The sequence below is a fragment of the Macrobrachium rosenbergii genome, chromosome 20 (genome assembly GCF_040412425.1).
Source record: "Macrobrachium rosenbergii isolate ZJJX-2024 chromosome 20, ASM4041242v1, whole genome shotgun sequence".
Taxonomy (NCBI): domain Eukaryota; kingdom Metazoa; phylum Arthropoda; class Malacostraca; order Decapoda; family Palaemonidae; genus Macrobrachium; species Macrobrachium rosenbergii.
The window spans coordinates 5,235,001-5,259,584 of NC_089760.1; the positions used below are offsets into that span (position 1 = coordinate 5,235,001).

A 24,584-nucleotide genomic window follows, 5' to 3' on the forward strand; every position below is an offset into this window, starting at 1 on the left:
ACCTGATTGCGCTATAGCTTTCCTAGTCTAACACTTTTTTTTTTGATTCATGGAATATGTGGTTTCGTTTCGTGCTTTACAGGTATATATATGTATATATTTTTCGGAGGATGCATGTTATGAACCATGTAAGATTTTAAAACACATCTAACGTCTTCCTATGCATTACTTTTTTTTATAATTGCAAATGTACGTTAGGGATAATTCTTGTGTCATTTGTTTAATCTGTTGTTATAATCATTGATAACTATTGATAATTTTTTTATCTATTTTTTTAAATTGACAGCCATTCTGGCAACTGATCTGTCCATCTGATTAGTATCTTTTATGTTATTTTCAGCTTTACGCATGAATTTCACATCTAATCAAAAGCCTCAGTGTATCGCATATGTTTCGTAACACCAAACTGTCAGAGAACAGTCTACAGAGTATAGGCTATAAGTATAACTGAAATTCTCGTAGGAAAATACAGTCAGGATATGAGAGAAAATCTCCACTACTGTACAACTAAAGAATCATTAGTTTCAAGAGAAATTCCCTCATCAACCCCAGTTCTGAGGAAAAACGTAATGGGAGCGTTCCTTGAAAAAGACTGAATTGAATGTCTCTGGTAGAAGAAGAAAAACAAAACAGGGATTGCTCGTCCCCATAGACTAAATGTGGGAAGTGATGACCTGCTGGGTGGTATGTGGCCACTTCGAGGGGAAAAATGGCTCCCCCTTCGCTGCACGCAAAAGGAGTCGAAATATTACCTACAAGAGAGAGAAAGAGAGATCCCCTTACTGTGGTGATAAAAACGATTTCGTAAAAAGCCGAGCGCACTGTCATTAATCAGACGAAATGTATTGGATTCATTGTTGGCATAAGGGAAAATAAAAAGAAGTACCACAAGATTTGCGAACTTGACTGATAAAACTATTATAAGATTTTAGAGGGAAAATTCATTGCATCGAATTAAACGCAGCAGCGAGAGAGGAGTATTGGTACGAAAAGCAAGCTCAAAAAACCGTTAGAGAACAAAGATTCGTAAGCGAAGTCAAATCACTTCTTGAAACAAAAGTCACTGGGGAAGTCAGAGTTCTCGAAGCTAATGGTATGAATGAGCGATTCACATAGCTGGCTCTGACGTTAGCTAGAGCCATAAATTATTCGTGAGCACGCTGCAGCGTAGTCCACACTGCGTACGTCCAAGAAGCTTTCAGACAAAATGGACATAATTATTTTTCCAAAAGATGATAGCGTAGTACGGATTTTAAATGAGTGAAACTTACAGCTGCCTCTCTGATGAATAGGTAAGCGTTTGTTTCAACCTCATCAAAAAGCTCGATATCAGGAGAGCCTTCCCAGACAAGTTAAAGTCCTAAGGGTAAACTGCGCACTGATATCCAAGTCCCAACCGTGTTTTGTACGTACATTAAACCTTTTCCTTACTGATTTCATTTCCTTCCTATAGCAAAAGTGCGAGATTTCCATTCCTAATTAAATCGTGGAATTTTCTCATTGTCTTATACTCATTTTCTGCTTTCAGGCAGCTTGGCAACCACCAATTTACAGAGCTAAGTAGCTCGTGGCAACAATCTCACCTGCGAAGGCCTATGCAGTACTGAGACCTCTTGGCACCATTCCTGCGTTAAACAGTGGCCTCAAAGAGATTCGGGCCAATTTTTCCGTGGAGATTAGCGCTCCTATTTTCAGGGTAGATGGAAGAGGTTTTAAAAGACCTCTCGCAGCTGCTGCCAAAGGGAAGTGGGGCATTTGAGGTGTCTTGCCAAAGACAATTTCAGGCTTAATGTTGCTTTGTTACACCAGTTTGGAATTACAACAATTGCAAGCGTAACAAACAACTGAATAACGCGTTCTTCAGTTAAATCTCTCTGTTTTCACTATACGACGTTGCCATCCATACACCGTTCCCGGTTTGTGTTATCGCATCAGTCAGTCAACCAGTCAGTCAGTCAGTCAGTTGACTGTGCTTGTTTATATTGGGAATAACTCATGCACTGCTGAAGATATAGGAAACGTTAAAAAAAAACTGCGAATTTTGAAGTATTTTTACCGCAGCATTCCAGGTGACTATACTGATGGCAACGAACCTCGCGTGGTTAATAGGAATGGAAAATACTTTCTCTCAAAAGCATACAAACACTCACATATACATACACGCGCGCGCACGCACACATTCTGGTTAACAGCAATTTTTTTAGTGGGATGAGGTCTCTAGCCCACGATCAAAGCTACAACCGACCAAAGGCGACTAGCCACCCGGTGTATACACACACACACACACACACACATACACATACATATACACATATATATATATATATATATATATATATATATATATATATATATATATATATACACCAGTATATATATTATATCGTTATTGTAAATTCATATGTAAAGATGACATTAATAATTTTATGATCAGGGTTGCCACTTATTGCTCTAATCATTTGCTTCTTCTCTAAGTCAGCGCTTGGAAGAGGCCAGGTCAACACAATATTTTATTGTGAAATGCAAAGAAACAGGAAGAGCATAAGCCACTTCAGGTGGTGCTCAAGAACGTAATTAACTTTTCCCACCATCTGCCATCTAACCACGATGTTTCTTAAAAGTAGTGCACAGTGTAGGCAGCTGCTACTTTACAATGCCCCTGCTATAGAGACGCAATTGTGAGAGAGGTTCCTCATCCGCCTTATTCTCTGAAAACTCGGTCTATTTTGGACACCTCGGCCTTCACCCAGTTTCGCGCCATCCCTTGGAATTTGTTGGCGTCTCGCGGATCCCTTAACTCCCACTGAGCCTCCGGTCGTCTAAGCGGTAACTTGGGTACAGCAATGTTAACCGACTGTTACGGGTCGCACCGTTACCCTTAAATACTTGCTGAGAACCGGTAGACTAAACACTCCGATGCACCTACTTTAAAGGGAAAAGACCCATGGTTAATGTATAGAAGATATGTGTGTGTGTGTGATTCGGTATTCATTGGAGGATGCTCCGAACCTGGTAAATGATGACACGCCTGTGACTTCCCGAGAGTCGCGTTAGTGGTAGCAGTAATAGTGGAAATGCTTCTATGTGTAGAAAGGTCCGGCTTTAATTTTTTTACCCTTATGTTTTGCGTATCAAATTAAGGAAAGGGGACAGACAACAATACACAGAATGAGGAAGGACATGTAGTCAGAGTATGTATGGAGACACGAGTGTCCTGGTGTAAGTCTATGTTTTAATCAAGGATGGGCTTCAAGTCCCAATCAAATTGTGATAGCGATGAATGCTTTATGTTAACCTGTTAACAGCGGAAGAATTTGGAACTCTTGAAAGGAGGTCATTTGGTCAGAAATGCAGGATAGTATGGAAGATTAGAGAATTTCAAAGGGAGGGGAAGACCATGGATTAAACAGTAGACAAGGCCTTGGTTGGGAGAATCGAGGGGAAATAGAAATCAGTAGGAAGAATTAAAAGAAGGAAAGTGTTCTTTTACCTGAGACTTTTGGGACTACTGTTTTCTTATTTACTGGACATTCATGAAAACGACTATGCAGATAACACCATGAACAACAGTAATAACAATTTCTCCAGTGGCTCATTACAGCCACATCCCCGCCTTTCTTAGATTATGTTTTCCTAAAGTTACATATGAAGTAAAATTAATTTATGGCCTCATTTCCGTCATTTTCATTTTAGTACTTCATTCATCTCGGTAGCACTTCTGTTCTCCTTTAGATTTTCAAGCAAAATAAGCATTGTCGTATTGTATTTACTTTTGAATCATCCTCACACCATGAAGGATTCTAGTTTTAGTGGCAGAATTATTATAAAATATCAATGCAAGCAAACGCCGCAAGTAGAATGGCAACGCCTTTCATCCTTACTGCAATATAAATGTTGCCGTCATGCTGCAGAAAGGATTTCCGGTAAGATACTCCTTGGCAGCCTCTAAGAAATGTGTTCTTATGTAATCATCCCGTAATAAAATGTTTGGGTTGGTCGTGAGTGTTCCTAAGCATCTCATTGACCAAACGCTTAGCCAATTAAGTAAGATATTCTTGTCAGCGAGGTCACATTGTTGCACTAAAAAGAATTTCCTTTAACGCTCGGAATCTGAATTGGTCTAAATATCAGCAGTTTAGTATTATACGTCTTTGAAAACACTTGAAAATCAAGACATTGTAAACGAGATACGTGCAGTTAACAAGTGTTTGCATACTCTAAACAACACACAAATAAAATCTATGATTATCTAAAATGACAGGAAATCTCGCATAGCGTGAAGCGCACTGTAGAGGGAAATTATTACATTTACAGAAGTTATATAAGTATAACTAAAAGAATTTACTATTCAAAAATAGATCTTCTCTCAACCTAGTGTAACGTGTCTGGTAAAGCACTGGTCATGTTGCGATGTCCAAATACAAATTCCTTAGTGGGTCACTGTACTAACAGTCTACTTCAGCATCCCAGACTGTTCTGTACTACGAAATAGAGACACAGAGAGAGTACAGACTCATTCGGAGCATTACCACCCATAATTATTACCAAAAGAAGGCTCTTCCACAACTTTGCAGTGAAGGAAACGAGAAGCCTCTGGTACAGAGCAGTGTAACATTAGGGCATTCGCCAGAAAAAGGAATCAGGTGCACCATGAAATGAGTAGCACTCAATAATTAAAGAGGCATAGGACATAAGGAGGCTCCTTGATCAATTAAGTTAATAGAAATGCTCAACGAAAAACCCGATAACGAATCAAAATCATCATCACCACCGTTTAACAAAAGGCAAATTTTAAATAAACTTGTCTCAGCAATGAGAAACCAAACTAAGTGAAGCATGCAGCAAGTGGTCGTATTGCCCCAAATTGTAGTTCATTGCTTTACCCAATGCAGTAATTGTATAAACAATATTGTGGGAAGGATTCGTTTTTTACCTGTCATTAACTATATTCCAATCTACATGCAGTTAAAGAAGATCTGAGAGACAAAATTGTCAGAGGACGATGTGTCTGACCGAGCCAGGTGGAGGAGAGCTGCCAGAAACATCGACCCCACACAGAAGTGGGAAAAGGTGAAGAGAAAGAAGATTAACTTTATTCAAGTATATGGGACTTCCAGCAGTCATCCTAAAGTAAAACCAAAATGAAATGAGTTTCCGGTGTGGCTGTTTGGGTCCTCTGCACATGCGTTTAATCTCCGCATAGTGCCAAATCTATAACAACAACAGAGAGATGAAACCTTTTCTCCCGTTGCAGATATCAAATATCTTCGTTACGCAGAATTCTAATTCACTTACATAGGTTCACGATTGATAAAGTTTTTTAATGCAATAACAAGAAACGGAATCAGATTTTCTATCAACATGGCATCTCATTTTGGCGCTTTTGCCAATATTTCAAACAGCCCACGTGCGTTTAAATCCACGTATAAGCAGCTTAAGACTGTCTCCAGGGGCCACTTTCAGTGGTCATGGTACGTTTGGAGGCATTTCCCCTTTCTACCGTACAAATATCTTGATTTCTTAATATAGGTAAAGAATAAGTTGGTAAGGAAGGAAATATGAAATAAAGTATAACAGAGTAAGTTGGACGAGTGAGAAAATAAACAATCGTATACAAACAGATTTCTCTCTCTCTCTCTTTTTGTTGGAAGACCAAAAACATCATATGCTACATCACCATTTTACAAAACAATCAAGATATCTCTCATGTCCTCATTGACATTATCAACAGAGAGAGAGAGAGTTGTTGATAGATTAAAGTGGCCTTGTGCCAGCACGGGATCTTAGAGAGAGCGTCAATTCATTACACAAACAGCTTACCCCTGCAGTTACTTAGATGTAAATACTGTATGATGTTTCTTGTCTAGACGAAAATGTTAAATATTTATAAATGAGCTATACATAGAACGGTAAATCTTTGTAAAAAATAAGAAAAATACGTCATCGTGCATAGGCTGTGGAGATGAAATGGACTGACGACAAATCCTGAGCAGGGCGGAATAGGAAGGAGATTAAAATACCTGGCAACGAAAAACAGCCCCTATAATCTTATAATTATAGCCTCAGGGTTTGTCACAAAGACAATCAAAGGTCTGTCACACACGTGTCAAGCTGTTCTGTAAAACTGGCACCAGTGCAGATCTTTAAACGCCACGCTAGGGAGGTCTCTTCGTGAATGGAAGGGTACAGAGCAGGCTATCCAATTCCCAGAGCGCCAGCGTCCCAAAATTCTGCTAAGATGCCACAGTGTGATGCCACTTGGAAGCACATGTCTCTCCCCCCCTTGATATTTTTAGCTGACGTCTGTTCAAATACATTTAACTACACTTATCTCTTGTCTTTTATCTCATTTCCATACATGGTTATTCTTTTCGGGGAAATGGGCAAGAAAAATTGTGGTCATTTCTTCCAGTTTTCGTACTCGTCAGGGTAACAGCTGTTCTTAAGCCAAATTTTCTTGTGGTTATTATTTGTTACTTTAGTTACCTATTGGCAACAGAGAACTAAAGTTTCTTCCTGTTGTTTATGTATATATAACAGCCTTTATTTTTTTTCAGTTTCTGTACCTTTGTTTGATTCTTTCGAACTGTTTAGAAACATCGCTATATTCCTAAAAACGAAAGGTTTTGTCCTTCGTAAGTGGGCTCTCTTATATAAGTCGCCATTGAGAAACTTTAAAATAATATCATGCTTTCGTCTTCGGTCAGGGAAAAAATTAGGCGTCAAAAGCAGAAACGATAATTCGTTGTACATTAGGAAGTGAATCACATCACCAAGCTTAAGCTTTAGCAAATAACTCAGTGAGCAGATAGGAAATCATTCTAGGCTTTCGTTTAAATAGTGGATGAGTCAAAACACATCAGTATTTTTGAATGTTTCAAATATCAAAGCCTATTAGTCACATCTACGATAACGCAGACAGTAAGCAATGCATCAGTGTTGCTGCACTGTGATCACAGAGAGAAATTTTCTTTGATAAGAAAATTATTTATTTGTATTATATTCCATCCTCCCGATTATGAATAAAAGCGAATATTTGTTAAGTTTTCACGAAAGAATATAGGTGTTCTGGGTTTCTTATATATACGTTTTTTATTTCTGTTTTTTTAGTTATCTTCCTTATTACTAACGGGGTCATATATTCTGTGGAATTTTGATTCGTAAAGTGGTGACCTTTTAGACCTCTTCCATGAGAACGTTCGCTTTCTTTAAGTAAGGAAAATATATCTCTCTAATCAGTTTTCGTAGGAAATAATACCAACTAATAAACTGTTGAATGTTGAAAAGATAATCGTGTACAGCCACTAAACCCAGTGATCATCTATAATTCTCTTTTACGGCCAACCTTCGCGCAATATAACTCAGTGACAAAACACTGACGATCGCAAACATGCATGAGGTTTGTTGGTTAAGCAGTCAGGAGGTCCACACCAAGTATCCTATATCCTTGTCACAACGTACCACACTTGCGAGCCGTCTCGGGGCAAGAGCCTGTGCTGTCATAAGATGGCTGTGTGTAAACCACGGCCTAGAAAGAGCGTGACTCAAAACGTCGCTATGCGGAACAAACACACGACGCTACAACAACAACAAAAACAAGGTCGTTCTCATATCGTTGGTCAGAAGTTGGAGCGTTCGAGATAATCCGGCAATTGAACCCAATTAGGAATCCAACCCCGAGAGGGGGCCAAAGTCACGAGTTGTTTACACACTTCGATCGGCTCCGGCTTCATGTAGAAGGAAAATATTCTCTGCCGCAAATAAAAGATGCGCAGTTCTTGTCATTTCTTCAATGTTAAATCACTTAAATTGAGAACAGCGCAAATTATGATATTTTTTACGCTTGATAAAACGAGAGACCCCTTCCTGGATTTTCTTGATAAAATTTGAATAAGAAAAGTTATCTTTCATAACGAGGGCATCAGGAAATATCATTGCAAGGAAATCAAGAGCAGTATCTTTATTCTTTCTTGTTTTGGCACTTGGGGAAAATCAAAACAGTTCGTCATGGATTACGAAGCCCAGAAAAGAAAAAATTTTTTTATGGTATATTAATACATGTTCATGGACTGAATACTGGAGTCAGCCTTAGTAGAAGATTCCTCCCGGTATGCCGGCTTCCCCTCTTGTTTTATTATGTATAGACCGTATGACCTTCACTCGAAGGATCTTTGGTGCGTTTACATGTCTTAAAAAAACGTCTTTGAATGAAATTAGATCGGTAAAAGTCGTCAATCATGGTAACTGAAAAAAAGTTCAGTAAACAAACCTATTACCATATTCTCATAATACTAACTCACGCTATAATATAGAGTACCGATGGAAAAACATAAATAAAAAGTGATAATTATTATTATTGGCAGTAGTGAAAACTAAGGAACGATCCCGTATATATTATTCAGAAACCCTTTAGATTTACGAGGACTGTCCTCATAGCCATTAGAGGGAATCACAATGAACCAAAATTTCACTGAATTAGTTTGTGAAGATGAAACCAACCATGTGCTGACTGACAAGGGTCTTGCTTTTAAAGGTGCCCCCAACATTAAAATTTTACAAACTAGTTTTTGACATCCAGTTGCTTGATCTTCTGACTACTTTAACAGTCCTTAACATTATTGCAGATTTAGACCAATTTAACCTAAAATTAATTTATTTTCAAAGAAGGTAAATTGGTATACGGAGGAAATGTCGTTAAGCACAGCAGAGTACTGGAAAAGAAGGGGGTTGGTATCTGGAATAAAATCTTTTAATGTTCTAGACTAGATAAACGCGAGCAACGCCCTCAAACAAACTAATCTCTCCAGATTCTTTAGGGAAGTTAATAATCCCAACTTATACCCTGGACTGACCTTCGTGACACACCCAGGATTAACAGTGCCCTGTGAGCAACAGATGAACCGTATAACCACAACAAACAAGAATGGTCTTGTGGTCAGGAGATCAGTCACGAACTTGTTACAAGAAACCTCTCTTTGGAAGTTTGTGATCTGGATTCATTCCCTCTGACGATGAGAACGGTAGTCCTTGTAAAGTTTGTTGGTTTCAAGAGTATTTCTAACGATATGTCACTCATTATACACAAGAAAGTGGTCTTATCTGTGCTTACTGTTCTGAACAGTATTAATAGTGGAAGTAATTGTCACAGCTGATTAATTCTGTTTCTGGAATATTATTTTCTTTACTGCTGTTATTCACATTTCTGCAAAGATCTGCAAAGAGGTAGACATACAGTTAGGGTGTAAGTTTTTCTATAAAAAAAAAATGAAATACGTGCAGAGTGTACAATAGGAAAAGAATAAAATCATAGGTTTTAATTCACGTTTCAAGAATGTTTCGCCAAAGGGAACAGCAAGAAATAGAAGAAAAATAGTGACTCGTCTTACGCAGGGTTGCCAAAAACTTTGATAGCCAAACCGCGGTACAAAGCCTCAAAAACCGCGGCAATTGCCTGAAAAGTAGCCCAATTTTTAAACCAACATGAAATAGTGATTGGATAGCAAATTATGAGTTGATAATATGCTTTGGTAATGAAGAAGGAAGTGAAATCAATCAACCAGGCTCTTTTGTTCAATTATTTAATGAAATACGAACAATTCCATTTCATATACTACATGAAGGTACAAAAATAAAATTACTAATTTTTCCATGCTTGGGAATATTTAAAAAATGTCATTACAGCAAACACATAGAATTATTGCATCAAAATAAAATACAATTCTTTACTCACGGTTAATAATGAAAGGACCTTAACAAAAATAGAATATTTTTCATAAACTGCATTTAAGTAGAAAAGATAAACTATTATCTTTTTCACAATTTCAAAACTGTAAAAAAAGGTTTAATATCAGAATAGAAAAGAACATTTTTTTTATAGTTAATGAAAGGAAAAATGAAATTCTTTGATATACGTAAGGCAAATCTTTATTCACAATGGTCATAAAATGAACTTGACTGTACAGCTTGGAGGATTTTGTCACTTGGAAGAAAATTTGGACATCTGCATTTTTTAACTTCCTCTCCTTCATGGCAACGCATAGCACTGCGTATATACAGTATTGCTGATAAGAGGTCTTGTCCCATCCTGTTGCGCAGGTCCGTTTTGATTAAGTTTACCTGGCTGAAAACCCTTTCAACGCCTGCATTGCTAATTGGAAGGCATAAAATTTTCAAGGCAAAGTTCGCTAGCCTTTCGAATGCCTTTTCCCAACTGAGTCTTCATACTCCATTACATTTCCCAGAACTCGATAGGGTCCTTGCTCACTGCATCTCCCCAGTCTACTAGATTTACCTGGAGTGTGAAAATAAAAAAAATACGTATTAAAAAAAGTTAAGCATATTTACATTGTCCAATAAAACTATGTATATGTCAGAATATTAATAAGTTTGCATATATTTTCCTAATTAAAAGATTGATATATCCAAAAAGACAGTAGTCTTTTACCTGCTTCCACTCAATTTCCAAACTTGATAGGTCACCCTTGAACTGGGTATCAATGAATGGCAATTCTGTCACTTTCGGCTTGACTGCACTAGTTGCAATTTTAGGAGAAAGCAAAGTCATGCTTTTAAGCATGTTTAAATTATTTGGAAGGCGCTTAGCTACTTGCATACAAGCTTCTCTTAGAAAAGCTGTGCATCTCCTTCGTACTTCGATTTTTGCATTGGAATTTATCGGGGACTTATCTAACTGAATAAAAAAAAGTGCTCCCAAATCTGTCTCCATAGAAGGTAATAATATTGTTTCATCTTGAAAATTCAATTCAGTCAAATTTTCTGTACGCTGAATAACTGCTGGTTTAATGGTACGCTGTATTAGGTACCTAAAGAAATGTTCCAAATCTGAAAAAAGCTTCAAGCAAGACACATTTTCGCCTTGAAATAGCTTGTTAACTCTATTAAATTCTCCCAAAATTGGCTTTAGAAATTCCAAATATAGTTTATTGACCGGATCAGCATACATCTGGTGCAACATTTCCGCTGTGTAACATTTTTCTTTTGACTTGGCTAACTGAAAGTGCAATTTCAGTTCGTCCCACTGGGATAGGATGCGCTCTACACATTGAAAAATGGACAGCCAACGTGTTCCTGAGGGTGCCATTATTTTCAGAAGGGATGTGCCATTATTGATTGCTTTGTATATGTCTTTATAAGCTGTCTGACGAGAACTGGAGAAACTAAACCAATTGTATGTTTGGTGAGCAAGAAAGTCCACGCTTCTAGGCATAGCCTCGACAGCCTTACTGCAAGCTAGTTGCAAGCTATGGCACACACACCTGTAAAAATACAAATAGGTTATATATATATATATATATATATATATATATATATATATATATATATATATATATATATATATATATATATATATATATATATATATATATATATATATATATATATATATATATATATATATATATATATATATATATATATATATATATATATATATATATATATATATATATATATTATGAGAGAGAGAGAGAGAGAGAGAGAGAGAGAGAGAGAGAGAGAGAGAGAGAGAGAGAGAGAGAGAGAGAGAGAAGAAACTGTTTTACTGAAGAGAAATCGACTCTAGTATGTTATCATAATTTATGTTTTGGGTTATATGTAGGCCTATATTTTAATTTCAAGTGAACTCTGTAAAGAAAACATTTATCATACCTTACACCGATGATTGAAGGATTTTTTTGGAGTTTAGTTAGGACTGAATTGTTGGTGCCACATAACACGCTTGCACCGTCTGTCCCAAGTCCAAGGCATTGGCCAATATTTAATCCAACTTCACCCAAGAACTTGCATATTGCATCAGTTAAAGCCTGCAATTAGTATTATTCCATTTAATTTGTATGACTATTGCAGAACAGTGGCCTATTTTCATAGAATACTTTTTCAAATTACTTGAGAAATATATCTAAGGCTGTAAAGTTAGTAACACATGTACAGATGAACAAACAGATTCCACCGAATATGGTGGAAGTTAACAAAATACTGACATTAAGAAAAATATGAGCGTAGCTACAAGCCTACAACAGGCCTCATGAAAATGAACATGTATACAATAAATGTATATATAACCACAGTATTTCATATATAATCAAAATAACTTGTTAATTTTTTTTTGCTAGTAAACGAAAACGAGTGAAAATAAAGAAAATTACGAAGTTTACAATAATGAATTCTAAGAGTTGAATGTCTTACCTGAGCATTTGCTGACGTTTCTTCTAGCACAACTAGCCCTAGGAATGTAGATATCATGCTTCTTTTTGCTTGACTATAATATCTAATAACTAAGCACAGTTGTTTATTGGTTGTTATATCGGTTGATTCATCGATAATCAAGGAGTAGGGGGTGCTTCCAATATCTGTGATTAGCTGATTTTTCATCTCTGGGCCCAATACATTCTTTATTAAATTACTACATTTTGTTCGGTGTAGCTGCAGGTCACGTAGTGTATTTTTACTACAGTTACAGCTTTTTCCACATTCTTTTATCACCTCCCCAATATGATCAATCGAATTTATTGAGGCATGGCAAGCAATGGTCACTGAAAGTTTCAAATCTGTAACTTTTTGGCTAATGTCAGCCTGCTTGGTTTGCTGAGTACTGACCAAAAACCTCGTAACATTACTTTCCCTTGCTTTTATATATGACTTATGAGTGGCAGTATTCGCATGTTTCATTAAATCGGAATGGTGCGCTCTTATGACAGCATTACAAAAACGACATCGTGCTTTTGTTTCATCCCCAGGAACCCTTTTCACCCAATCTCTCAAGGGTTCCTCACTCTCCCATTTAGGATTATAATGTTTCTTATAAACACTCCAATTACACTTTTTTGGCATTGTAAGCAACCAACCTTATCACCGAGTGGGAAAACTGAATCTGACTAGTTTGTGGAGTCAAAGAAGCAGAGGCTGCAGAGCTGGGTCACAGTTCACTACCGAATTCTGAGTTTTCTGACTGATTTAATCGGGCAATCAGGCAGCTAGTTTGTGGAGTCAAAGAAGCAGAGGCTGCAGAGCTGGGTCACAGTTCACTACCGAATTCTGACTGATTTAATAGGGCAATCGGCAGGTATATATAGTGCGTTTCCTTTTCTAAAATTGCTCCCATGGGGCCAGCAGAATTGTCATATCTACGGGTATGTAAGGCCTTTTAAATGCTTCCCGCAGACATAATCCTTCTTGTCTAGACTAGACGGCGACAGTCTGTCTGATCAACCAACGGAAAAACCAGCAATATTTCATTATTATGCTTTATTACAGTATTGATTAAAATCCAAAATAGAAGTAGATTCAATCTACGTCTTTCCTTTAGAATAATTAATGATGAAATATCAAGTTCGTAAATGCCATTAAAACCAGGGTAAAATGGACAGACACCTACCAAAAATAAGACAGAAAAAGGACATGCGCATTTTTTATACATTTTAATATTTGTGTGTGCATTCTTCTTAGGTCACTCTACACTCTTCCCAAACTTGTTTTTTAATTAAGGAAAATCAATTGTTGTACGGTAAGAATAATTACTAGCACAGTGAAAGTAGCAAACTCGTCTGTAGCTTATTTGTACATGATTAAAAACTCAATCACATAATTAATTACGAGTTTTAATATTGATGCTGAATTAATAAAATTTCCTTGGAGGAATCACTTTCAGTCTTCATCGCCACCAGCGAACTGCAAATGTGCAGAAACAGGCAACTGATAGATACACTAATATAGCTTCTCCAATTTCTCCAAATGCTACTTCCTTCCTCTTATACATCTCTCTCTCTCTCTCTCTCTCTCTCTCTCTCTCTCTCTCTCTCTCTCTCTCGTTATAGATAATATATAGGCGACAAAGAACAGTGTTTTTCAATTCGTAATCCGAAAAATGTTGTGGAATGTGGAGAAGTAATGGACTGAAGGCAAATCCTATGCAGGATGGAACAGGAAAGTGATTAAAATACCTGGACATGGAAAACAACCCCTATAATCTTATAATTGTAGCCCCAGGGTTTGTCTCAAGATCTTTCGAAGGTCTATCACACACGTGTAAAGCTGTTTTGTAAAACTGGCAATGGGGAAACCAATTAAAACGGATTTAGTGATGCCGCGGTTTTGTTTCACCAAAGTAGCCCAATTTTAGGTATGTAGCGGCACCCTTTCATAGACCGCGGCAAGCAGTTCAAAAGTAGCCCAATTGGGCGGGTAAACCGCGGGTTTGGCAACACTGGTCTTACGTAATATGGCAGAGGTCGGAAATCTAATTGTCCAAAGGTGCTTACGGCACGACCCAGCCTCTTCAAATCTATAGTGACGTGAGCCACTACTCTCTCTTTCTGGCGCCCGGGTGGAGAAGGCACCCCAGTGAACGATTCCCTCGGTCCAATTTCATAGTTTGTAATCAAGTGAATTGCGCCTTGAGATACAAACCGTGAAACGTTTTATGTAACCCATCTGTCATCTCGAGATACATACACAGGAAAGACTCTCTCTCTCTCTCTCTCTCTCTCTCTCTCTCTCTCTCTCTCTCTCTCTCTCTCTCTCTCTCTCTGCATTATTTTCACTGAACTGAAAGTGAGTTTGTTATTATTCCTGAGACCTTCAAAGAAAAATTAGGTTCAAATGTATGGTGAGAAAGCCTAAGCAGAACGCGATCTAAGCAATCGTAGCGTAAGTTCTGTATAAAGAAAAAGAGCCGTACCTTATGGGGCTTCCGAAACCTTGACATAGCGGGGCGTGCATGCGCGTATGTATAGTTACGTCTGTGAGTGCATATACGAGGAAAAGAAGGTATAAGAGAGCCGGGAGTATAAATGGGGAGGTATGAAATAAAAGATAGAGAATAACCTCACCTCTGCGCAACGAGGCCACGAAGAGAGAGAGAGAGAGCGTAAATATAACCCTTTAACTGATGGGTGGAAATGATATATATAAACCAGTGAAAGAAACACACACATATATATATATGTGTGTAAATAAAGATAAAATCACGAAGGAAACGGAAACACTGGAGTGCTGCGAGGCCTTTCGACACTAGTCCTTTATTTAGTGGGAAATGGAAGACTGGGTGCTGCGAGGCCTTTCGACACTAGTCCTTTACTTAGCAGACTGCTAAGTAAAGGACTAGTGTCGAAAGGCCTCGCAGCACTCCATGTTTCCTATGTGTGTGAAATTATCTTTATTTATATATTCATCACGTTCCATATTTTCGTGATTCAGTTATACATATATATATATATGTGTGTGTGTGTAAATATATATCAGGATCACTGACGAAAAATGCAACATTAATGGGGCCAAAATCCTTAACATCTAGTGAGTTAAAAATCGATGAGATCATGACGACATTCCCTTCCCCTTCTCCCGGGCAACAGCCTGTAACATCATAAGGAAGTTTGTTAATATCACTCAGCGCCCCTCAGGCCTTTAGGACTGAGGAAATACACAGTAACGGTGATCTTACAAGAACGTTTTATTCTTTGTGCATTCTTTTACGCAGACATGGAAAGAAAAGCGTATGTATGCGTACAAGCAGATGTAAAGTAGCAATATTTCGTTTCGCCTTTAGGAGACATGAACCACAAGTACGATATATAGAGCATAAGTTTAGATGTAAAATCAAATTCAAATGCGCACCACACACACACACATATATATATATATATATATATATATATATATATATATATATATATATATATATATATATATATATATATACAATAGGCCATAAAAACGCATTTTGGCGTTTTTATGGGCTTCCATTATTAAATGGATTTCTGTTTTAACAGAAAATATTTCATATATATATATATATATATATATATATATATATATATATATATATATATATATATAAATATATATACATATATATTTATGTGTGTATATACATACATATAATTATACTCACACGCACACATATATATATGTGTGTGTGTGGTTTTGTCATTTATATGCACGTTATATATATATATATATATATATATATATATATATATATATATATATATATAAATATATATAATGTAATATCGACCGTACACGTTCGCATCAACGAGAGAGAAGCGTTAAAGGAACAAAATTACGAAATGCTGTCAAGGTCATATGTTACGTCTCACCACCCCATGCTGCTTGCATCTCTCTTGGACCAGTTCCCACAGAAGACTGCACACTTACAGGCGCGTATAGTGATCCTCGGCTGCAGTCATGATGTGACGTTGTATTCTAAACAGATCAAATACGGCTGAAAACAGGAAAGATTGTACACAAAGGAGACTTCTTTTTCAGCTCACCCTGACGGGCAGTAAGGGAGAAGAAGAGCTAAGGTCGTCGCTGTGGCTTCTTGGGGTTCTGGGTGTTATGTAAACCCTAGAAGGTCGGCCTTATTTATCGAGAAGACGACGAGGATGTGTGTGTGTGCAATATTCATCTATTAAGAGTCACCCGAGGACAAATTATATAAAATATACCGCACATGCATGCCGTGGAGCCGAGAAGAAATTGAGATTGCGTTGTCAATCAGATCTTTATAAAATAAAGACAATAAAAATCGGAGAATTTATTGTTTCACATATTTCGCGCGCAAATTATCCAAATTCGTGAAGAAAAGGGTATTGGGCTTGACGGAGGCATTAAAGAAACTCGGCAAATTCTACAGAATAACTTTAGTGTATTAGGAACTTTCAGTAGGAATTAATAATTTACCTTTCAGCGGACACGTGGATAAGACCCGCTGGGATGAGAAGTATGGGACAGGACGGACATGCTGAGACATAAGGCACAGGAAAGACTTCAGTGGCTGCATTTCGGTGAAGCCTCTTGCGTCACACGGCGGTGGAGGCGATAATTAGCATTTAATGACCATTCAGACATATTCAATTACGTGAGCTCTCGAGTTTAATAGCAACGATAAGTTTATCACTGGATCCTGCAATTATCGTCGTCTGGAGTCAGTTTAAATATAAATAAGACAGTCTTATTTTGTTCTTAGAGATAGGACGCTGAAATTAACTAGTTCTATTGTATCACGATTAAACAAAAAAAAAAAAAAACGATATTTAATGTCTGTGATTAATATTTTAAGGCTTTGACCTGTCACGACTGACGTGTATGATAAAATGCAATTCAATTACCAGGAGGTTGTAAGCATTCATAATAAAACCGAATGATCTCAGATTCTTTTTGAAATTATAAACACGCACTCACACATACACATACATACATATATATATACATTATATATATATATATATATATATATATATATATATATATATATATATATATATATATATATATATATATATATATATATATATATATATATATATATATATATATATATATATATATATATATATATATATATATATATATATACTGTATATGTGTAGCACGATCACCCTCATAACTTCTCTGAATAGGTTTATCAAAGATTAAGGCTCACCTAAAGATGCCCTTTCTTCTCATTTCCCTCCATGTACAACTCACTAATGCTTATGACCACTACTTTTTACCTCCCACCCTCTCTTTCAAATGCAAATTCTCAGAACTAACGGAACATAACACACTAAAAAGTAGTGATCATAAGTGTTAGTGGATTGTACATGGAGAGAAACGAGAAGAAAAGGAATCTTTAGGTGAGCCTTAATCTTTGGCAAACCTATTCAGAGAAGTTGCGAGGGTGATCGTGCTGGGAGACATGAATGGAAAATAAGTGAGAAAATGCTCGGAGAGCATCAGCCGAAGACAGTCTTCTACAAGAGATTTAAGCATGTGATTATACTGTGGGAACCGTGCAAAAAATCCTGTTTGTTAGTTTCTCTCGTCTTCAGTACAGATTAAATGTAAGAACAAGATGAGGCATATAAAGATATGAAAGGAGAGAAGCTGGAGCCTGGATGAATATGCATATTGTTGTCAAGTCATTAACTAATTAAATTGGGAGTTAAGAGAAGAATGTTCTTCAGTAGCGGAGTAGGGGCTGCATATGGGACATAGGACCAGACTGTTATATAAAGGGGAAGTTAGAGCAGCGCATAGAGATGGCTGAAGAATGGTGTGTATGGTGAAATACGTAGAAGTCTGGATGATAATGTCCTTGGGATGACAATTAGCGTAAGTGGTTGTATGTGCGTAAAAAGGACGAATCAAAAAGTAGGCTGGCAGGAGCGGAAAATGGCAGGCTTAGCGCAGAAACAGAGAAGTCTGTTTGATTTGCGTTTGGGAGGTTGAAAAGGAAAGGATATAGAATTATAATGGGAAAGGAAGTGAAGATGAGAGAGAGAGAGAGAGAGTTACGGGAATCATTAAGGCATATGTGATTAAGAATATCACGGAGAAAAAAGGGGCCTCTGTAGAGAAACGTTAATTGAGAGTGGAAGATTCATAAACAAAAAGACTTTCAGTGAAAGGCTCTCAATTCTTTGTCAGCTTCTTAGCATTTTATTGACCATTCTGACATATTCAATCAAGTGAGTTCTCGAGTTTAATAGCAACGATAAGCTTATCCCTGGATCCAATAGTACCATCATCGCCGTCTTGGAGTCAGTTCAAATATACGTGAGACAGCTTTATTTTTTCTTAGAGATACGGCTGAAATTTACTAGTTCTGTTGCATCACGATTAAACATAAAACCATATTTTCGAGGTTTGGCCTGTCACGACTGACATGCATGATAGAATGCAATTCTGTTACTAGGAGATTGTAAGCATTGATAATAAAATCGAATGACATCAGTATCTTTTTGAAATTATAAACACATACACACACACACACACACACACATACATATATATATATATATATATATATATATATATATATATATATATATATATATATATATAATATATATATATATATATATATATATATATATATATATATATATATATATATAAAAAATCATAAATACACCTAGATATCGAAGTTGCTTTACCCTGGGGAAATTCTAATTGAAAAGTTCATCAACACTGGCCAAGATTCTGTAGATGCATAGAATTTCCTTGGGGTGTTATTCCCAAGGTAAAGTGAATTCGTCACTAAAGAATTTGTTGTTTAATACTGGCGAATATAAAAAGTAACCTGTGTTTACGTGACAAAACTAATATATATATATATATATATATATATATATATATATATATATATATATATATATATATATATATATATATATATATATAGAGAGAGAGAGAGAGAGAGAGAGAGAGAGAGAGAGAGAGAGAGATGTAAAAAGTAACCTGTGTTCACGTGACAAAACTAATATAAATATATATATATATATATATATATATATATATATATATATATATATATATATATATATATATATATATATATATCTATATATATATATATATATATATATATATATATATATATATATATATATATAGAGAGAGAGAGAGAGAGAGAGAGAGAGAGAGAGAGAGAGAGAGAGAGAGAGAGAGAGAGAGAGAGAGAGAGAGAGAGATGGTATTTGTATGAAGAATAAAAAAAAAAAGTTAAGAAAATAGAATTAGTAATAACATAACGTGTCAGGAAGGCAATACAGAACCATCTCGGTCTAGAAAGAACTTGCTCCTGAGTACCACATATATAATCCATCATCATAAACACGAGAGGAAAAGTAGCTGAGCAAATCAGTCATCAACGGCCACTGCAGCTTATCCCCACAACTCCTTCAGACACACAGAAAGCGAAGCAAAACCATTGAAAGCAGAAGAAAAAGACCAAAAGAGCAACTCGGAATCAGTAAAGTTGCTGAAACAATGATGAATGAAATTAATGGAACACAGAAGAAATCAAGGATGAATAAGCAGAAGAAAGACTCTTGGTCTCTGTTCAGTTCTTTGCAGAAGTCTCTTGAAAGAAGAATAAAAGACTGTGGCTCTTGGCCGTTTAACCAGACCCATCTGCATTAATCCACTTGGACCTTCAAGTTACTTCCTTCTGGCATCTAATTACTGACCGTGCTTGACCTGAGGCGTCAAAACTAACAATGATAGCTAAGTATTTGATACAGTTTTTATACATTTTTAACGCCCTGTATGATATAAAACTACATGTCGACATACATAGAGACAAAGAGGGTGGGGGAGGGGGGGGTTAAAAGTTTGCAAGTTCAGCACAGCGAGACTTATTACAAAATACCATAGAATTATTAAGTAGGCCCAGTTGTGCAAGATATGCTGCTATTTAAAGATATAAGTTTAAATAACAGAAGGTAGTTTTCTAAGTAGATTACAGTTAGAAGTCCATTTATTTTAAAAATAACCTTTTCCTACCTATTCATTTAAATCCATACAGAATTCATCTTTAGATAAAGTTTGTCTGATGTCGACGCAGTATTATATTAACCTGAATTATAAAGTTATTACGTGTTAACCCCTTTGCCCTGTTAACTTTTGCACCAGGGTCATTTTATGGCTCTGGTGCCCAAGGGAATGCCATGGCCAAAATTTGTTATGTGCATGCCAACAAGTACTTTCCATTTATCCAAGAAATTCATATTAACCTAAAATCTGAACCATAGTATGAATACAACTTTAGGCAATTTTCACTCAGATCCAACAATAATTTAAGTTTACTTGCCAAAGAGACAGAAACGTAGCTCTTTCCTACACCACGTCTGAAACCACACTGTCGACTGTGACGAGCATAGGGCTGACGCGGCAAGGAGGCCCTTCCCTTGCGTTGACAACACGGCTCCCAGGCAGAGAAGAGAGAGAAAGAGGGGAGAGGAACGGACCGCTATCATGCAGCGTTGCCAAAATGCTTGACCCTAAAGCCCCCATCCATCTTTATGAAGAGGTGTCTTTAGCAAAGGATGATGCAGCTGAAAATGATGTAGAAGAATGGAATACTATTTCAAAAGGAGAGAACTTGATGGAGAGAAGAATCAACATTCAAATGACACTAGATGATTTCCCCTTCCGTGGTTACCCTGCTGGGGCACCAAGCCTGGGCGGCTATGGCCAAGAGGGGAGCCATCGGCCTTGAGAGGAGTTTACTGGCCTCTAGTATCTCCGTAGAAAACACATCCATAGACCATAGAGAAGGACTCAAGGTCAGCATCAACAGGCCAGTGCCAAGACAGCGATGTACTGTCACAATTAAGGGTTATATAGGTTTTCATTCTGGCTTACTACTTCTCTATCTGTTTGATTCTCCCCATATATATATATATATATATATATATATATATATATATATATATATATATATATATATATATATTATATTCTCTATTGTGTTTAGACTTCTGGTGTGTGTGAGTACATATATATATATTATATATATATATATATATATATATATATATATATATATATATATATATATATATATATATATATATATATTCTCAACACAATATTATACATGTATTCAGTGTTTAGACTTCTGGTCGTAAATAAATAGACATAAACAAGAAAACTTCACAAAACAAAGATCAAAGGTCTTGGGACCATCCTCTTTAAAAGTGCTATACTGCAGTTAGTCCGAGCTTTCTCTCAACAGTAGTTTAATAAAAGACAAATTTCATAAGTTGATTGGCATAAAGGCAGATTCAATTATATTTCTCTTAACAATATCTATCTATCTGTGGTGATTACATACTGTATCTATCTATCTGTATGTGCATAAATATACAGTATAATATATATATGTACATATACTGTATTATAAATGAAGTACTATTGTATATATATATATATATATATATATATATATATATATATATATATATATATATATATATATATATATATATATACATATAGATAGACATCATCGATCAGATAGATAGATAGATAAAATGATTGAGATAGATAACCAAAAGGATTTGGCCCTTCCCTGGCATGTCCTAGTTAATGTGGTGACCAAACAATTAGGACTTTTTTAAGTTTCCAACGAGATAGGGTCGATGGAAGCCATTATTTTTGTACCCTTTTACAGGTAGTTGAATTGTGTATACTTTCTGTGGGAAAGCAAACATGAACACGTGCCTCTTAATTTTTAAGCCCTGATACAAGCGACCCAATAACAGTCGTCTATTTTTCCCTGCAACTAGGTTAACAGAGGCCAAAAACTGTTTTGGGAACACGTCCCTCTACCCTTTTCTGGTCCGGGCGAGATTCGAACACTGGTCGTTCATTTGTGAGCTGGACGCCCTGCTTGACAGCTACGAGGTCAGAGAGAAGATTGAGTTGGAGCACTCATAACCAGGTCTTGCACCGAGTACAGGACAGTACTGGATGCACAAGACATCACCAGTGGACAGTAGAGTCTTTTAGTTATCGCAAAATACGACATAGCAATATCACCCTTAGAAACCTATTAAGCAAACAGAGCTATTGCTGTTAAGCGAACAGAGCGACACGTCACTACATTTTGTTCGGTTACCGTGGGCAAATCAGTTTTCCAAACTTTACCAGAAGGTAACATCTGACCACGGTTTCCTATCAGGCTAGCTATGTAGGATCACATAACAGATGATACACCACAGCTTATAAAAAGGTATTCAGAAAGCTGCAAGTCTAAAAGATAAAAGGCTGGGGAGGACGAATGGTTAAGCTGAAGGTGAATTTTCCAAATTGCTTTTTTCCCCTAGAGAGTGTCGTAAAAGCAGTCTTAAAAAGAAGTAAATTTTGTGTAAATAATGTGTCTTAGCCTTACAAGTCAGCCTCTTTTTGGGTCGAAATGGGGGTTTGCATGAACTACTCTTTCATATTAACCTTTCCTGACAGGAAATACTATGCACGAATCCTTACAAACAGCAGTGCATGTTGTAATAATTATAACAATAGCGGTAAGTATTTCAGTAGTTCTGATTCCCATCTAATTATAGAATACCAATATGAAAACTTATTTTGAAAATTTATTAAGTTATCAGTCAACACGACTGCTAATAAACAATAAACATTGAATATATAATGAACATTCTTAGTTCCATTAAAAAATCCTTGTATGTATTTGAATACACAACGCTTTTCTTTTAAATATATTTTAGATTATCAGTCAGTAGCGACTGTCAACAGACAATGCATAGCGAATACATCCGGATATGAAAGACCGTTCTTATTTACATAATAAAAAAATTGTGAAAGGAGAGATATAGATACGTACTTATGCAACACCAATAATTTTACGTATAATTTGAGGTCTTCGACAGCAGGTGTTTTTGTTTACAATTAATTACCTACTAATTTGATCTCAAATGCTTAGTCTGGGATGCTTATTTTATTGTATAGTATCAATTAGTCAACAAAAATGCTGGCAAATTTTTTTGCAACGCTCAACATGACAATTTCGAAGCAGGGCCTGTGCAACCTTGAACAATTATATTTGCCAGCTATCTCTAATATTTACTCGGGAAGGCATCTTTTGAGAAAGTTGATCCTGTGATACTGCTGTTATTATCAATAAAATTTGTCGAGTCTGAACATGTTCAGGCTGTCAGAAATCATCAGGAGATCACGTACATGCCCACACTCCAGCTAAATTAAAATCACGTTTAATGCATTGATATGAATTTAGTTTTCCAAAAGCAATAACCTCACCTTTTATTATTTTCACGGAATCCGAAAAAAAATGAATGCTACCGTCTTGTCTATTCATATTTGAGCAGCCAAACGCTGCGCAGTACGTTCCAAGCTAAGGTAAGCGTATTGACATCTCTGGTGGAATCTCGTGTCCGCTATGAGGCGCCACCGTCCATCACCCAGAATGAGCGGCGGGTGAAGTCCCAATCTGTTTTATGAGGACCCTGTGAATACAAAATAAATTTTCGTTAAGGTGTCTTATACTTTTAGTTAAGCATTCAAAAAACTGTTTTTATTAAGATGAAGAAATCAAGACTAACTATAGACAGCGGTGCCTTACCGTCACTACATATTTTGAAATTTTAATTCTTGCGAGATTTAGGCTATTCTCCTTGTATATTCTTGTGTCTTGCAGATTGGCTGGTAAATATTTTTATAAACATCTTCACACCTTTTCTCAGACATTCGAATTTTCATCGTATAATGTCTTCCTAATGTATTTGTCTTCCCCAGCTGTAAGTTTTCAACTGCAAATAATTTCAGACACGTATGCTGCAAATCTGTATTGCGGAAAGTTAACACTGATTGATTGCTATGGATATTGTATGTGTTTAAATACTTATCCCAGTTATGGCTCCTTTCTGAAGGATTTGTATGTGAAGCGAAACTGGCGTAGCTAAGCTGTTTGTGTCTAATGTTGTTGAAACGATAATCACGCAAGTAACCAGGGTGACTAAGCAATTAAATCGATCTCACGTATGTCAAAAGCCACCAGCAGCACTGCTGTTCCTTAAAATTTAGTTACTATCCTCACAAATCTGTTTTTATTTCATAGTTTAAACTGAAATGTTATTTGTAAGTACTACGCTGTCTCTTGGTTGTTTCTCATTTTCTCAGTTCATCAATTCTTCATGCTTGAACAGTAGCCTATTTTATATTAATCAAGACGTATAGGTTAAAGAATGGAAACGCAGATTACATACCTCATAATCACAATGTAGCACGTAGGCCCATTCCAAATTCAGCTTTCATAG

At 36.4% G+C, this 24,584-nt stretch overlaps 1 protein-coding gene and 1 long non-coding RNA gene across 2 annotated transcripts in view; both read right to left on the reverse strand.

The window, feature by feature from the left end:
* The window catches only part of LKRSDH (lysine ketoglutarate reductase/saccharopine dehydrogenase), a 72,337-nt gene extending 51,618 nt beyond the window's left edge, over nucleotides 1-20,719 (reverse strand). The window contains exon 1 of the mRNA XM_067121846.1: nucleotides 20,600-20,719. The gene's annotated coding sequence lies outside the window, so the exon portion shown is untranslated. The remainder of the gene's footprint in view (nucleotides 1-20,599) is intronic.
* Nucleotides 10,751-13,095, reverse strand: LOC136849008 (uncharacterized). Its single transcript, XR_010856194.1, has 3 exons — nucleotides 12,208-13,095; nucleotides 11,671-11,825; nucleotides 10,751-11,276 (listed from the first exon to the last, which is right to left on the reverse strand). It is a non-coding gene; the product is annotated as an uncharacterized lncRNA (long non-coding RNA).
* Nucleotides 20,720-24,584: the final 3,865 nt, after the last annotated feature.